Source organism: Eriocheir sinensis, unplaced genomic scaffold (assembly GCF_024679095.1).
Source record: "Eriocheir sinensis breed Jianghai 21 unplaced genomic scaffold, ASM2467909v1 Scaffold15, whole genome shotgun sequence".
Lineage (NCBI taxonomy): Eukaryota > Metazoa > Arthropoda > Malacostraca > Decapoda > Varunidae > Eriocheir > Eriocheir sinensis.
Genome location: NW_026110850.1, coordinates 145,001 through 162,500, shown reverse-complemented (window position 1 = coordinate 162,500; position 17,500 = coordinate 145,001). Strand labels below are relative to the sequence as shown.

The 17,500-nt window shown below is 43.7% G+C and overlaps 1 protein-coding gene and 1 long non-coding RNA gene across 26 annotated transcripts in view; one reads left to right on the top strand and one right to left on the bottom strand.

Annotated features, from left to right (window-relative positions):
* The window catches only part of LOC126990220 (uncharacterized), a 43,266-nt gene extending 34,271 nt beyond the window's left edge, over positions 1-8,995 (top strand). The window contains exons 5-8 of the long non-coding RNA XR_007744123.1: positions 1-506; positions 1,172-1,545; positions 3,030-3,434; positions 8,412-8,995. The exon at positions 1-506 is cut by the window's left edge and continues 137 nt beyond it. This is a non-coding gene — a long non-coding RNA (uncharacterized LOC126990220). The remainder of the gene's footprint in view (positions 507-1,171; positions 1,546-3,029; positions 3,435-8,411) is intronic.
* LOC126990219 (ralA-binding protein 1-like) overlaps positions 1-17,500 on the bottom strand; it is a 195,232-nt gene that overhangs the window by 72,601 nt on the left and 105,131 nt on the right. The gene's annotated exons all lie outside the window — the stretch shown is intronic.

Here is a 17,500-nt window from a genome sequence, read left to right as displayed (position 1 = left end):
GAGAGAGAGAGATCTATACAGCAAGGTCTAACAATAGGTACATCCAGCCCGCCTGAAAGGAAGGATGAACAAAACCTAACCTTACTCACCTACATACCTATGACAAAATTAATTCTTACTCAAATGTTTTTGGGGAAAATTCATAAGTGGGCAACAATTAAATGACTGTCCAGGGATGGGGATTCCAGCCCTGGCTGGCAGATTCATAGGTAGGCATGCTAACCACTAGACCACGGAACCATAAGAACTAGCTACACTATACCAGGACAAATAATTCTTAGTGTGTGCCCTGGTAAGATTCAAATGTGCAGCCCTGGTAGTGAGTAAGTGTATAAGGATTGGTGAGTAAGTTTATGGGCACAAGTATGTTATGGGCATTGCTGAGTAAGTTTTGGGGGCAGGTGAGTAATTTCATGGGCTCAGGTGAATAAGTTTATGGGCATTGGTAAGTAAGTTTATGGGCACAAGTAAGTTATGGGCATTGGTGAGTAAGTTTTGGGGGCAAGGTGAGTAAGTTTGTTTGCACAAATGAGTAAGAGAGAGAGAGAGAGAGAGAGAGAGAGAGAGAGAGAGAGAGAGAGAGAGAGAGAGAGAGAGAGAGAGAGAGAGAGAGAGAGAGAGAGAGAGAGAGAGAGAGAGAGAGAGAGAGAGAGAGAGAGAGAGAGAGAGAGAGAGAGATCTATACAGCAAGGTCTAACAATAGGTACATCCAGCCCGCCTGAAAGGAAGGATGAACAAAACCTAACCTTACTCACCTACATACCTATGACAAAATTAATTCTTGCTCAAATGTTTTTGGGGAAAATTCATAAGTGGGCAACAATTAAATGACTGTCCAGGGATGGGGATTCCAGCCCTGGCTGGCAGATTCATAGGTAGGCATGCTAACCACTACACCACGGAACCATAAGAACTAGCCACACTATACCAGGACAAATAATTCTTAGTGTGTGCCCTGGTAAGATTCAAATGTGCAGCCCTGGTAGTGAGTAAGTGTATAATGATTGGTGAGTAAGTTTATGGGCACAAGTAAGTTATGGGCATTGGTGAGTAAGTTTTGGGGGCAGGTGAGTAATTTCATGGGCTCAGGTGAATAAGTTTATGGGCATTGGTGGCAAGTTTATGGGCACAAGTAAGATATGGGCATTGGTGAGTAAGTTTTGAGGGCAAGGTGAGTAAGTTTGTTTGCACAAATGAGTAAGTTATGAGAGAGAGAGAGAGAGAGAGAGAGAGAGAGAGAGAGAGAGAGAGAGAGAGAGAGAGAGAGAGAGAGAGAGAGAGAGAGAGAGAGAGAGAGAGAGAGAGAGAGAGAGAGAGAGAGAGAGAGAGAGAGAGAGAGAGAGAGAGATCTATACAGCAAGGTCTAACAATAGGTACATCCAACCCGCCTGAAAGGAAGGATGAACATAACCTAACCTTACTCACCTACATACCTATGACAAAATTAATTCTTGCTCAAATGTTTTTGGGGAAAATTCATAAGTGGGCGACAATTAAATGACTGTCCAGGGATGATGATTCCAACCCTGGCTGGCAGATTCAAAGGTAGGCATGCTAACCACTACACCATGGAGCCATAAGAATTAGCCACACTATACCAGGACAAATAATTCTTAGTGTGTGCCCCGGTAAGGTTCAAATGTGCAGCCCTGGTAGTGAGTAAGTGTATGGTGATTGGTGAGTAAGTTTATGGGCACAAGTAAGTTATGGGCATTGGTGAGTAAGTTTTGGGGGCAGGTGAGTAATTTCATGGGCTCAGGTGAATAAGTTTCTGGGCACAAGTAAGTTTATGGGCATTGGTGAGTGTTTTGGGGGCAGGTGAGTAAGTTCATGGGCTCAGGTGAGTAAGTTTATGGGCATAAGTGAGTAAGTTTAAAGGGGCAAGAGTAAGTTTATGGGCATTGGTGAGTAAGTTTTAGGGCAGGTGAGTAAGTTCATGGGCTCAGGTGAGTAAGTTTATGGGCATTGGTGAGTAAGTTTATGGGCACAAGTGAGTGTTATGGATATAGGTGAGTAAGTTTTGGGGGTAAGGTGAGTAAGTTTGATTTCACAAATGAATAAGTTATGGGAGAGAGAGAGAGAGAGAGAGAGAGAGAGAGAGAGAGAGAGAGAGAGAGAGAGAGAGAGAGAGAGAGAGAGAGAGAGAGAGAGAGAGAGAGAGAGAGAGAGAGAGAGAGATCTATACAGCAAGCTCTAACAATAGGGTACATCCAGCCTGCCTGAAAGGAAGGATGAATATAACCTAACCTTACTCACCTACATACCTATGACAAAATTAATTCCTACTCAAATGTTTTTGGGGAAAATTCATAAGTGGGCAACAATTAAATGACTGTCCAGGGATGGGGATTCCAACCTGGCTGGCAGATTCATAGGTAGGCATGCTAACCACTACACCACGGAACCATAAGAACTAGCCACACTATACCAGGACAAATAATTCTTAGTGTGTGCCCTGGTAAGATTCAAATGTGCAGCCCTGGTAGTGAGTAAGTGTATGGGGATTGGTGAGTAAGTTTATGGGCACAAGTAAGTTATGGGCATTGGTGAGTAAGTTTTGGGGCAGGTGAGTAATTTCATGGGCTCAGGTGAATAAGTTAATGGGCATTGGTAAGTAAGTTTATGGGCACAAGTAAGTTATGGGCATTGGTGAGTAAGTTTGGGGCAAGGTGAGTAAGTTTGTTTGCAGAAATGAGTAAGTTATGAGAGAGAGAGAGAGAGAGAGAGAGAGAGAGAGAGAGAGAGAGAGAGAGAGAGAGAGAGAGAGAGAGAGAGAGAGAGAGAGAGAGAGAGAGAGAGAGAGAGAGAGAGAGAGAGAGAGAGAGAGAGAGATCTATACAGCAAGGTCTAACAATAGGTACATCCAACCCGCCTGAAAGGAAGGATGAACATAACCTAACCTTACTCACCTACATACCTATGACAAAATTAATTCTTGCTCAAATGTTTTTGGGGAAAATTCATAAGTGGGCAACAATTAAATGACTGTCCAGGGATGATGATTCCAACCCTGGCTAGCAGATTCAAAGGTAGGCATGCTAACCACTGCACCATGGAGCCATAAGAATTAGCCACACTATACCAGGACAAATAATTCTTAGTGTGTGCCCTGGTAAGATTCAAATGTGCAGCCCTGGTAGTGAGTAAGTGTATGGTGATTGGTGAGTAAGTTTATGGGCACAAGTAAGTTATGGGCATTGGTGAATAAGTTTTGGGGGCAGGTGAGTAATTTCATGGGCTCAGGTGAATAAGTTTATGGGCATTGGTAAGTAAGGTTATGGGCAAAAGTAAGTTATGGGCATTGGTGAGTAAGTTTTGGGGGCAGGTGAGTAAGTTCATGGGCTCAGGTGAGTAAGTTTATGGGCATAAGTGAGTAAGTTTTGGGGGCAAGGTGAGTAAGTTTATGGGCATTGGTGAGTAAGTTTTGGGGGCAGGTGAGTAAGTTCATGGGCTCATGTGAGTAAGTTTATGGGCATTGGTGAGTAAGTTTATGGGCACAAGTGAGTAAGTTATGGATATAGGTGAGTAAGTTTTGGGGGCAAGGTGAGTAAGTTTGTTTGCACAAATGAGTAAGTTATGGGAGAGAGAGAGAGAGAGAGAGAGAGAGAGAGAGAGAGAGAGAGAGAGAGAGAGAGAGAGAGAGAGAGAGAGAGAGAGAGAGAGAGAGAGAGAGAGAGAGAGAGAGAGAGAGAGAGAGAGAGAGAGAGAGAGAGATCTATACAGCAAGGTCTAACAATAGGTACATCCAGCCCGCCTGAAAGGAAGGATGAACATAACCTAACCTTACTCACCTACATACCTATGACAAAATTAATTCTTACTCAAATGTTTTTGGGGAAAATTCATAAGTGGGCAACAATTAAATGACTGTCCAGGGATGGGGATTCCAACCCTGGCTGGCAGATTCATAGGTAGGCATGCTAACCACTACACCACGGAACCATAAGAACTAGCCACACTATACCAGGACAAATAATTAGTGTGTGCCCTGGTAAGATTCAAATGTGCTGCCCTGGTAGTGAGTAAGTGTATGGGGATTGGTGAGTAAGCTTATGGGCACAAGTAAGTTATGGGCATTGGTGAGTAAGTTTTGGGGTAAGGTGAGTAAGTTCATGGGCTCAGGTGAGTAAGTGTATGGGCATTGGTGAGTAAGTTTATGGGCACAAGTAAGTTTATGGGCATTGGTGAGTAAGTTTCTGTTTGTTTGCACAAATGAGTAAGTTATGGGAGAGAGAGAGAGAGAGAGAGAGAGAGAGAGAGAGAGAGAGAGAGAGAGAGAGAGAGAGAGAGAGAGAGAGAGAGAGAGAGAGAGAGAGAGAGAGAGAGAGAGAGAGAGAGAGAGAGAGAGAGAGAGAGAGAGAGAGAGAGAGAGAGAGAGAGATCTATACAGCAAGGTCTAACAATAGGTACATCCAACCCGCCTGAAAGGAAGGATGAACATAACCTAACCTTACTCACTTACATACCTATGACAAAATTAATTTTTGCTCAAATGTTTTTGGGGAAAATTCATAAGTGGGCAACAATTAAATGACTGTCCAGGGATGATGATTCCAACCCTGGCTGGCAGATTCAAAGGTAGGCATGCTAACCACTACACCATGGAGCCATAAGAATTAGCCACACTATACCAGGACAAATAATTCTTAGTGTGTGCCCTGGTAAGATTCAAATGTGCAGCCCTGGTAGTGAGTAAGTGTATGGTGATTGGTGAGTAAGTTTATGGGCACAAGTAAGTTATGGGCATTGGTGAGTAAGTTTTGGGGGCAGGTGAGTAATTTCATGGGCTCAGGTGAATAAGTTTATGGGCATTGGTAAGTAAGTTTATGGGCACAAGTAAGTTATGGGCATTGGTGAGTGTTTTGGGGGCAGGTGAGTAAGTTCATGGGCTCAGGTGAGTAAGTTTATGGGCATAAGTGAGTAAGTTTTGGGGGCAAGGTGAGTAAGTTTATGGGCATTGGTGAGTAAGTTTTGGGGGCAGGTGAGTAAGTTCATGGGCTCAGGTGAGTAAGTTTATGGGCATTGGTGAGTAAGTTTATGGTCACAAGTGAGTAAGTTATGGATATAGGTGAGTAAGTTTGTTTGCACAAATGAGTAAGTTATGGGAGAGAGAGAGAGAGAGAGAGAGAGAGAGAGAGAGAGAGAGAGAGAGAGAGAGAGAGAGAGAGAGAGAGAGAGAGAGAGAGAGAGAGAGAGAGAGAGAGAGAGAGAGAGAGAGAGAGAGAGAGAGATCTATACAGCAAGGTCTAAGAATAGGTACATCCAGCCTGCCTGTAAGGAAGGATGAACATAACCTAACCTTACTCACCTACATACCTATGACAAAATTAATTCTTACTCAAATGTTTTTGGGGAAAATTCATAAGTGGGCAACAATTAAATGACTGTCCAGGGATGGGGATTCCAACCCTGGCTGGCAGATTCATAGGTAGGCATGCTAACCACTACACCACGGAACCATAAGAACTAGCCACACTATACCAGGACAAATAATTCTTAGTGTGTGCCCTGGTAAGATTCAAATGTGCAGCCCTGGTAGTGAGTAAGTGTATGGGGATTGGTGAGTAAGTTTATGGGCACAAGTAAGTTATGGGCATTGGTGAGTAAGTTTTGGGGGCAGGTGAGTAATTTCATGGGCTCAGGTGAATAAGTTTATGGGCATTGGTAAGTAAGTTTATGGGCACAAGTGTTATGGGCATTGGTGAGTAAGTTTTGGGGGAAGGTGAGTAAGTTTGTTTGCACAAATGAGTAAGTTATGGGAGAGAGAGAGAGAGAGAGAGAGAGAGAGAGAGAGAGAGAGAGAGAGAGAGAGAGAGAGAGAGAGAGAGAGAGAGAGAGAGAGAGAGAGAGATCTATACAGCAAGGTCTAACAATAGGTACATCCAACCCGCCTGAAAGGAAGGATGAACATAACCTAACCTTACTCACCTACATACCTATGACAAAATTAATTCTTGCTGAAATGTTTTTGGGGAAAATTCATAAGTGGGCAACAATTAAATGACTGTCCAGGGATGGGGATTCCAACCCTGGCTGGCAGATTCAAAGGTAGGCATGCTAACCACTACACCATGGAGCCATAAGAATTAGCCACACTATACCAGGACAAATAATTCTTAGTGTGTGCCCTGGTAAGATTCAAATGTGCAGCCCTGGTAGTGAGTAAGTGTATGGTGATTGGTGAGTAAGTTTATGGGCACAAGTAAGTTATGGGCATTGGTGAGTAAGTTTTGGGGGCAGGTGAGTAATTTCATGGGCTCAGGTGAATACGTTTATGGGCATTGGTAAGTAAGTTTATGGGCACAAGTAAGTTATTGGCATTGGTGAGTAAGTTTTGGGGGCAAGGTGAGTAAGTTTGTTTGCACAAATGAGTAAGTTATGGGAGAGAGAGAGAGAGAGAGAGAGAGAGAGAGAGAGAGAGAGAGAGAGAGAGAGAGAGAGAGAGAGAGAGAGAGAGAGAGAGAGAGAGAGAGAGAGAGATCTATACAGCAAGGTCTAAGAATAGGTACATCCAGCCTGCCTGAAAGGAAGGATGAACATAACCTAACCTTACTCACCTACATACCTATGACAAAATTAATTCTTACTCAAATGTTTTTGGGGAAAATTCATAAGTGGGCAACAATTAAATGACTGTCCAGGGATGGGGATTCCAACCCTGGCTGGCAGATTCATAGGTAGGCATGCTAACCACTACACCACGAAACCATAAGAACTAGCCACACTATACCAGGACAAATAATTTTAGTGTGTGCCCTGGTAAGATTCAAATGTGCAGCCCTGGTAGTGAGTAAGTGTATGGGGATTGGTGAGTAAGTTTATGGGCACAAGTAAGTTATGGGCATTGGTGAGTAAGTTTTGGGGGCAGGTGAGTAATTTCATGGGCTCAGGTGAATAAGTTTATGGGCATTGGTAAGTAAGTTTATGGGCACAAGAAAGTTATGGGCATTGGTGAGTAAGTTTTGGGGGCAAGGTGAGTAAGTTTGTTTGCACAAATGAGTAAGTTATGAGAGAGAGAGAGAGAGAGAGAGAGAGAGAGAGAGAGAGAGAGAGAGAGAGAGAGAGAGAGAGAGAGAGAGAGAGAGAGAGAGAGAGAGAGAGAGAGAGAGAGAGAGAGAGAGAGAGAGAGAGATCTATACAGCAAGGTCTAACAATATGTACATCCAAACCGCCAGAAAGGAAGGATGAACCTAACAAAACCTTACTCACCAACATACCTATGACAAAATTAATTCTTGCTCAAATGTTTTTGGGGAAAATTCATAAGTGGGCAACAATTAAATGACTGTCCAGGGATGATGATTCCAACCCTGGCTGGCAGATTCAAAGGTAGGCATGCTAACCACTGCACCATGGAGCCATAAGAATTAGCCACACTATACCAGGACAAATAATTCTTAGTGTGTGCCCTGGTAAGATTCAAATGTGCAGCCCTGGCAGTGAGTAAGTGTATGGGGATTGGTGAGTAAGTTTATGGGCACAAGTAAGTTATGGGAATTGGTGAGTAAGTTTTGGGGGCAGGTGAGTAATTTCATGGGCTCAGGTGAATAAGTTTATGGGCATTGGTAAGTAAGTTTATGGGCAAGTTATGGGCATTGGTGCAAGTTTTGGGGGCAGGTGAGTAAGTTTGTTTGCACAAATGAGTAAGTTATGGAGAGAGAGAGAGAGAGAGAGAGAGAGAGAGAGAGAGAGAGAGAGAGAGAGAGAGAGAGAGAGAGAGAGAGAGAGAGAGAGAGAGAGAGAGAGAGAGAGAGAGAGAGAGAGAGAGAGAGAGAGAGAGAGAGAGAGAGAGAGAGAGAGAGAGATAGATCTATACAGCAAGGTCTAACAATAGGTACATCCAACCCGCCTGAAAGGAAGGATGAACATAACCTAACCTTACTCACCTATATACCTATGACAAAATTAATTCTTGCTCAAATGTTTTTGGGGAAAATTCATAAGTGGGCAACAATTAAATGACTGTCCAGGGATGGGGATTCCAACCCTGGCTGGCAGATTCAAAGGTAGGCATGCTAACCACTACACCATGGAGCCATAAGAATTAGCCACACTATACCAGGACAAATAATTCTTAGTGTGTGCCCTGGTAAGATACAAATGTGCAGCCCTGGTAGTGAGTAAGTGTATGGGGATTGGTGAGTAAGTTTATGGGCACAAGTAAGTTATGGGCATTGGTGAGTAAGTTTTGGGGGCAGGTGAGTAATTTCATGGGCTCAGGTGAATAAGTTTATGGGCATTGGTAAGTAAGTTTATGGGCACAAGTAAGTTATGGGCATTGGTGAGTAAGTTTTGGGGGCAGGCGAGTAAGTTCATGGGCTCAGGTGAGTAAGTTTATGGGCATAAGTGAGTAAGTTTTGGGGGCAAGGTGAGTAAGTTTATGGGCATTGGTGAGTAAGTTTTGGGGGCAGGTGAGTAAGTTCATGGGCTCAGGTGAGTAAGTTTATGGGCATTGGTGAGTAAGTTTATGGGCACAAGTGAGTAAGTTATGGATATAGGTGAGTAAGTTTTGGGGGCAAGGTGAGTAAGTTTGTTTGCACAAATGAGTAAGTTATGGGAGAGAGAGAGAGAGAGAGAGAGAGAGAGAGAGAGAGAGAGAGAGAGAGAGAGAGAGAGAGAGAGAGAGAGAGAGAGAGAGAGAGAGAGAGAGAGAGAGAGAGAGAGAGAGAGAGAGAGAGAGAGAGAGAGAGAGAGATCTATACAGCAAGGTCTAACAATAGGTACATCCAGCCCGCCTGAAAGGAAGGATGAACATAACCTAACCTTACTCACCTACATACCTATGACAAAATTAATTCTTACTCAAATGTTTTTGGGGAAAATTCATAAGTGGGCAACAATTAAATGACTGTCCAGGGATGGGGATTCCAACCCTGGCTGGCAGATTCATAGGTAGGCATGCTAACCACTACACCACGGAACCATAAGAACTAGCCACACTATACCAGGACAAATAATTCTTAGTGTGTGCCCTGGTAAGATTCAAATGTGCAGCCCTGGTAGTCAGTGTATGGGGATTGGTGAGTAAGTTTATGGGCACAAGTAAGTTATGGGCATTGGTGAGTAAGTTTGGGGCAGGTGAGTAATTTCATGGGCTCAGGTGAATAAGTTTATGGGCATTGGTAAGCAAGTTTATGGGCACAAGTAAGTTTTGGGGGCAGGTGAGTAAGTTCATGGGCTTAGGTGAGTAAGTTTATGGGCATTGGTGAGTAAGTTTTGGGGGCAAGGTGAGTAAGTTTATGGGCATTGGTGAGTAAGTTTTGGGGGCAGGTGAGTAAGTTCATGGGCTCAGGTGAGTAAGTTTATGGGCATTGGTGAGTAAGTTTATGGGCACAAGTGAGTAAGTTATGGACATAGGTGAGTAAGTTTTGGGGGCAAGGTGAGTAAGTTTGTTTGCACAAATGAGTAAGTTATGTTAGAGAGAGAGAGAGAGAGAGAGAGAGAGAGAGAGAGAGAGAGAGAGAGAGAGAGAGAGAGAGAGAGAGAGAGAGAGAGAGAGAGAGAGAGAGAGAGAGAGAGAGAAAAAGATGAGTATATGAATGAGTGGTGAATCTCTCTCTCTCTCTCTCTGAAACACACACACACACACACACACACACACACACACACACACACACACATATCTTACTGAAGGGGAAAAAAGAGCCTGCAACTAATCTCTATCTCTGTCTGGAATAGATTTAAAATACACATTTGGTTCTCTACTTCCTCCTCCTCCTCTTCTTCCTCCTCTTCCTTCTCCTCTTCTTATTCCTCCTCCTCTTCTTCTTCCTCCTCCTTCTCCTCCTCCTCTTCTTATTCCTCCTCCTCTTCTTCCTCTCCTCCTCCTCCTCAAGACAGCGAATTAATACAGGAGAAAAAAAGATAATCAATATATTATAAGAGAGAGAGAGAGAGAGAGAGAGAGAGAGAGAGAGAGAGAGAGAGAGAGAGAGAGAGAGAGAGAGAGAGAGAGAGAGAGAGAGAGAGAGAGAGAGAGAGAGAGAGAAAGAGAGAGAGAGAGAGAGAGAGAGAGAGAGAGAGAGAGAGAGAGAGAGAGAGAGAGAGAGAGAGAGAGAGAGAGAGAGAGAAAAAAAAGAAAAAAAACAAAAATTATTATTATTATTATTATTATTATTATTGTTATGTCCGACGGCATCACTGGCTCCGGCAACTCCCTGCAGAACGGTCATTTGGATTATTATTATTATTATTATATCTAACCTTACCAAACCTTATCTAATCCTACCAAACTTAATATAACTTTACCTAACCTAATCCAACCCTATCTAGCCTAATCTAACCTTACCAAACCTAATCTAACCTTACCTAACCTAATCTAACCTAACCTAACCTAATCTAACCTTACCTAAACTAATCTAACCTTACCTAGCCTAATCTAACCTTACCTAACCTAATCTAACCTTACCAAACCTTATCTAACCTAATCTAACCTTACCTAACCTAATCTAAACTTACCAAACCTTATCTAACCTTACCAAACCTAATCTAACCTTACCAAACCTAATGTAACCTTACCTTACCTAATCTAACCTGATATAACCTTGCATAACCTAATCTAACCTTACCAAACCTAATCTAACCTTACCTAACCTAATCTAACCTTACCTAACCTAATCCAACCTTACCTAACCTAATATGACCTTGCATAACCTTACCAAACCTAATCTACCCCTACCTAACCTAATCTAACCTTACCAAACCTTACCTAACCTAACCTAATCTAACCTTGCACACACACACACACACACACACACACACACACAAAGAAATGGCAAAAGATAGACAGAAAAATAGAAAAAAAAATCCAACCTTACCAAACCTAATCTAACCTTACAAAACCTAATCTAACCTTACCTAACCTAATCTAACCTTACCTAACGTAATCTAACCTTACCAAACCTTATCTAACCTTACCAAACCTAATATAACCTTACCAAACCTAATCAAACCCTACCTAACGTATTGTAATCTTACTAAACCTAATCTAACCTTACCTAACCTAATCTAGCCTTACTTAGCCTAATCTAACCTTACCTAATGTAATCTAACCTTACCAAACCTTATCTAACCTTACCAAACCTAATATAACCTTACCAAACCTAATCTAACCGGGCCCTATCTAACCTAATCTAACCCTACGAAACCTAATCTAACCTTACCTAACCTAATCTAACCTAACCTAATGTAACCTTACCTAACCTAATCTAACCTTACCTACCCTAATCTAACCTTACCTAACCTAATGTAACCTTACCAAACCTTATCTAACCTTATCTAACCTAATCTAACCTTACCTGTCGTAATCTGAACTTACGAAACCTTATCTAACCTTACCAAACCTAATCTAACCTTACCAAACCTAGTCTAACCTTACCTTACCTCAGTGTTTCTTAAAGTGTGGCCCGCGGACCCCCAGGGGTCCGTGGAATGTTCCAAGGGGTCCGCAGGATAATTTTTAATATCGATTTCAGTCAAATTTTCGGCCAAAATGTCATAAATTCCTATTTTTGTAGCACCAAATCCTGATGGCTTTTTACAGTGGCTAAGTCACATTGGGATGGAAGTAATTTAAGTAATGCCGCCTTCCTCCCTTGGGGTGAAATAATCAACGAAATTCCGAAAAAGACACACACAAAAAAACAACTTTATAGAAGGCATTCAGTTGTAATTTCAGTATATTATGACCTGCAAACACTTTCAAACTCAAGAGGAAAATTATAATAATAAAGGGTCCGCTACATGAGTAATTTTAATAAAAGGGGTCCGCTGCACAAAAAAGTTTAAGAAACACTGCCTTACCTAATCTAACCTGATATAACCTTGCATAACCTAATCTAACCTTACCAAACCTAATCTAACCTTACCTAATCTAATCTAATCTTACCTAACCTAATCCAACTTTACCTAACCTAATATGACATTGCATAACCTTATCAAACCTAATCTACCCCTACCTAACCTAATCTAACCTTACCAAACCTTACCTAGCCTAACGTAATCTAACCTTGCACACACACACACACACACACACACACACACACAGACACACACACACACACACACACACATATAAAGAAACTAGAAAGAATACAGAGGATGGCATCAAAAATGGTCCCAGAGTTGGAGGGATTAATATACGAGGAAAGATTAAAGGAAATGAACTTAACAACACTGGAACAAAGAAGAGAAAGGGGAGACCTAATCCAAATTTATAAATTATTAAACAAAATAGATGAAGTAGATAATGAAGAACTGCTACTAACAGAAGGAAACATAAGCAGAAATACAAGAGGACACAGTAAAAAATTGAGAAAGGGGAGATGCTTGAGAGACACTAAGAAGTATAGCTTCCCACAAAGAAATGTAGAGGTTTGGAACAGTCTGAGCGAGGATACAGTATCAGCGAGGAGTGTGCAAAGCTTTAAAGATAAGTTGGATAAATGCAGACACGGAGACGGGACCACACGAGCATAATGCCCAGGCCCTGTAAAACTACAACTAGGTAAACTAGGTAAATATACACACACACACACACACACACACAGAAACGGCAAAAGATAGACAGAAAAATAGAAAAAAAATCACTCATTTATATTGATTGCACTGGTTAGCACTGGAGCCATTCAGTGTTTTGGGTGTGATTCTGGAGTAATTCAGTGTGTTGGGTGTGATTCTGGAGTAATTTGTTTTGTGTTGATGTGATTTCCTAGGAGTCTGGGTCACTTGCAAGGGTATATTAGTGAGCCTGGATGCAGTTTGACCCTTCCTCTGCACCTTGAACCTTGAAAACACTCGTGAAAGCCTGATTGAGCTCCTTTTTAAGCTTTGGGAATAGGTTATGTGCGGCACCCAGAGCCAAAACAGACACTTGAGGCACTCAGTCATTACTGAAGACTCCTGAAACGTGTAATAATTCCTGCGATGGTCAAATAGTAGCTTGAAAATAAGGTCAAACACTCACATTCCAGCGGCGCCCTCAGACCGGGCATGGCGCCGCAGATTACAGGTGTGGCAGTGCCCTGGCACTGCGTGGGGCAGCAGTGTGGGGAGCCTGAACACCTCAAGCCCTGCAGGAGGCCATGGAGGGAGCTTTGGGGCGGGCTGAGGTGCCGAGGCGGGCTGTCGGTCTTGCTCTTGCTCTTGCTGTGCAGGTGACCCGTTGGAGAGTCATGCCTTCGTATCGGCACAACCTGTAATAAAAACAACAACACAAGCAGTATCCATTAGAAATGTTCTAATTCCCTATTTCTTGCACACCACATCTTTGCCAGAAAACTCTTCATGGCTTCTATAATTCTGTGTGTGTGTGTGTGTGTGTGTGTGTGTGTGTGTGTGTGTGTGTGTGTGTGTGTGTGACTGACTGACTTTCTTAACGGTTGGACTGACTGTCACTGACTGGCTGACTGAATAAGTGACTGACTGAATGCACTGATATCCTCAAAAGTGCTGTCTTACGAGGGTAGACTTAAAACTATTCCTGCGCGTGAGCTCATCTTGGGGGTCAGGGGTCAAGGTGTACTTAGCCAGCTTGTCCCTACATGAAAAGTACACACATCAACCTTGACCTCGACTATATTATAAAGTTGACGTCAATGCATGGATATGTAAAGGTCATAATCAATTACTTTTTGCAGATAATGACATCTGTTTTCACTTTATAACACCTATAGTAGTATATAGTAGTAGTAGTAGTAGTAGTAGTACGTAGTAGTAACAGTTGATATACAGAAAAAAGCGCTTTTATTCCTTTTTTCTATTTCCCAGGGGCATTTCATCTTACGTAGAAAAGGATGAGGAAGCCGTTCATGGCCTGAAATGAACGCACCGGGCAAAATGAACGGTGTTAGGGGGTATGGTCCCCCTTGCGAAAAACAGTAAAGATTGAATTTTATGGTATAGTTTTTAGTTTGAACTTTGAAATGGGCACCTACCCCATGCAGAAACGTCCGCCGAATCGAACGGTGCTTTCAGAATTGCTTTACGATGAACGGTAATGGAGTTATTGTCATTTTACGATGTATTTTATTCGGCTATTTTTATATAAAAAAATAAAATGAAGTCATTTTCGTATTCCACCTACTCCCATTACGCCCAACCCCCCCCCCATTACTATCAACCTGATCCCCCTTTAAGTATCACCACGTAAATTACTGACTCGATTGATTCCCTCTTCGACACCTGACATGACCTCTTCTCGAACTCCACCTATTCCCATTAGGCCACCACATTACTTTTCATCCCCGCCCCCTTTAATTATCAGCACGCAATTTACTGAGCCTATTTAGTCCCTATTCGATACTGAACATGACCTAATTACGAATTCCACCTACTCCCAATAGCCCCCCCCCTTACCCTAGCCCCCCGCCGCCTCTGATCATCAGCACGCAATTTACTGAGCCCATTTCCCCCTTATTCGCCACCAAACATGACCTGATTACGAATTACACCTACTCGCATTACCCTCCCCCCCCTCCGTTACCGTTTACCCCCGCCCCTTTTAATTATTAGCATGTAATTTACTGAGGTATTTGCCACCGAACATGACCTAATTGCGAATTCCACCTACTCCCAATAGTCCCCATTACCCTAACCCCAGCCCTCTGATCATCACCACACAATTTACGGAGCCCATTTATTTCTTATTCGCCACCGAACATGTCCTGATTACGAACTCCACCTACGCCCATTATCCCCCCCCCGCTACCGTTAAGCCCCGCCCCTTTTAATTATCAGCACGCAATTTACTGAGCCCATTTCCCCCTTATTCGCCACCGAACATGAGCTAATTACGAATTCTATCTACTCCCATTACCCCCCCCCCTCCCATTACCGTTAGCCCCCTCCCCCTTTAATTATCAGCACGCAATTAAGTGACCCCATTTAACTGTTATTCGACACCGAACATGACTTAATTACGAATTCCAACTACTCCCATTAGTCCCCCCCCTCCTTACCCTAACCCCCCGCCCCTTTTAATTATCAGCAGGTAACTTACTGAGCCCATTTACCCCTTATTTGCCACTGAACATGAGCTAATTACGAATTCCACCTACTCCCACTTATCCACCCCCCCCCATTACCGTTAACCCCCTCCCCCTTTAATTATCAGCACGCAGTTAAGTGACCTCATTTAACCCCTATTCGACAATCAAGATGACTTAATTACAATTCCAACTACTCCTTAGCCCCCCCTTACCCTAACCCCCGCCCTCTGATCATCACCACACAATTTACTGACCCCATTTACCCCATATTCGCCACCGAACATGACCTGATTACGAATTCCACCTACTCCCATTACCTTCCCCCCCATTACCGTTAACCCCCCCCCCCCCTTTAATTATCAGCACGCAATTAAGTGACCCCATTTAACCCCTATTCGACACCGAAGATGACTTAATTCCGAATTCCACCTACTTCCAGTAGCCCCCCTCCTTACCCTAACCCCTCGCCCCCTCTGATCATCACCACACAATTTACTGACCCCATTTACCCCTTATTCGCCACCGAACATGACCTGATTACGAATTCCACCTACTCCCATTACCCCCCCCCCCTCACGTTACCGTTAACCCCCGCCCCTTTTAATTATCAGCACGCAATTTACTGAGCACATTTACCCCTTATGTGCCACCGAACATAAGCTAATTACGAATTCCACCTACTCCCATTACCCTCCCCCCCATTACCGTTAACCCCCTCCCCCTTTAATTATCAGCACGCAATTAAGTGACCCCATTTAACCCCTATTCGACACCGAACATGACTTAATTACGAATTCAAACTACTCCCATTAGCCCCCCCCCCTGACCCTAACCCCCCGCCCCCTCTGATTATCAGCACGGAATTTACTGAGCTCATTTCCCCCTTATTCGCCACCGAACATGAACTAATTACGAATTCCACCTAGTCCCATTACCCCCCCCATTATTATTGAGCCCCGCCCCCTCTAATTACACAGGGTAACAACCAAAAAATCGTCAGGGGTTTCTCAGCTGATTCTGACTAATTTTGGTGTTCTGAGTCCGAATATCACACTGATTTTGCTCTATCAGGTCAACTTTTTGAGATACAGCCATAGGCCTACCTGACGAGCTATACATATGCTAATATCAGGGGTTTTGAGTTCAATCATATTTTTCTTGAAGAATATATTGAATTACAAAACTAACTTACTTCTCTAAATTAGCTGCATGCGTGTCAGTCAGTCATCCTGCTGACAGTCAGCTGCATCCTGCTATTACATATTACATATATTTTTTTTTAATATTTTTCGGCGCGACGGTCATGCAGGAATAATCCTAACGTTTTCTGCTACATCTGCGGAGAATACACGCTGTCAGTGGACAGGAAGAACATCACAGGATTTGTGAAGCGCGCCTACCAGGCTTACTTTGAAGTCAAGCTGGGTGACCAAGATAAGTCCTGGGCACCGCACATGTGCAAGACGCGTGGAATACCTCCGGCGGTGGACGAAGGGCGCGAAAACTTCACTGAAGTTTGGGATTCGATGGTTTGAGGAGCCGTTTGACCATGCATCGGATTGTTACTTCGCGCCATCAATACTACTGGCATCAACCGGAAGAATCGGCACAGCCTCCAGTACCCGACCTTCCATCTGCCCGCCGTCCAGTTGCTCACTGCGAAGAAATTCCTGTACCAGCGTTCAGAGAGCTTCCTGACAGCGACGACGAGGCCACCACTACAGACGAGGAGGAGATACAGAAGAGGAGTATGGTCCGCAGCCCTTTCACAAGGTGAGCTTAATGATCTGGTTCGGGATCTCAGCTTGTCGAAGACTTCCTCCGAGCTGTTGGCCTCTAGACTCAAAGAGAAAATCTACTTGGCGAGGACGCGCAGATCACTTTCTTTCGTAGAAGGCATGAGGACTACATGGGCTACTTCTGCCAGGAGGAAGACCTCGTACTGCCGAGATGTCGCCGGTGTTTTTGTTAAACTCGGCGCTTCTCACGATCCGAGAGATTGGCGACTCTTCATTGACAGCTGCAAGCGCTCTTTGAAGTGTGTGCTCCTCCACAACGGGAACCAGTTCGCCTCAATCCTCTTGCGCACTCCACAACTCTCGAAGAGAACTATGAAGCAGTGAAGCACGTGCTCGACAAAATCCAATATGAGCAGCACCAATGGATCATCTGCGTCGACCTCAAGATGGTGAACTTTCTACTTGGTCAGCAGTCCGGGTTCACAAAGTACCATGCTTTATATGTACGTGGGACAGTCGAGACAGAGCCCAGCACTATGTAAAGAAAGAGTGGCCGCGAGAGCAGTTAGTACCTGGGGCAGAAACATCATAAACGAACCTCTTGTTGACCGGAGAAGATATTGATCCCACCGCTGCACATGAAGCTTGGGTTAATGAAACAGTTCACGCGCGCTTTGGACAAGGATGGGAGGTGCTTCAACTACCTGTGCCGAGCCTTTCCTCGACTGACCATTGAGAAGCTGAAGGCCGGCATCTTCGATGGCCCACAGATAC